This window comes from Eurypyga helias, unplaced genomic scaffold (genome assembly GCF_000690775.1).
Source record: "Eurypyga helias isolate BGI_N326 unplaced genomic scaffold, ASM69077v1 scaffold32683, whole genome shotgun sequence".
Lineage (NCBI taxonomy): Eukaryota > Metazoa > Chordata > Aves > Eurypygiformes > Eurypygidae > Eurypyga > Eurypyga helias.
Window position 1 is genome coordinate 1 of NW_010241110.1, and position 207 is coordinate 207.

Sequence of the window (207 nt, forward strand, 5' to 3'; positions counted from 1 at the left end):
GGTGTAGGGATGCGCTGCACCCGAACACCCCTCCAGGATCAGGGGGTACCAGCTGCTCCGCGTCCCCCTGCACCAGGCAACAGGGTGCGCGGTCACGCTGCGCCTCACGTCCTCTGGTGTTGGGGTGCACGTCTGCCCACACGGCAACACCCCGGGGTGTCCGGATGCACAGCTGCTCCATGCTCACGGGGCCAGGTCGCACAGAAG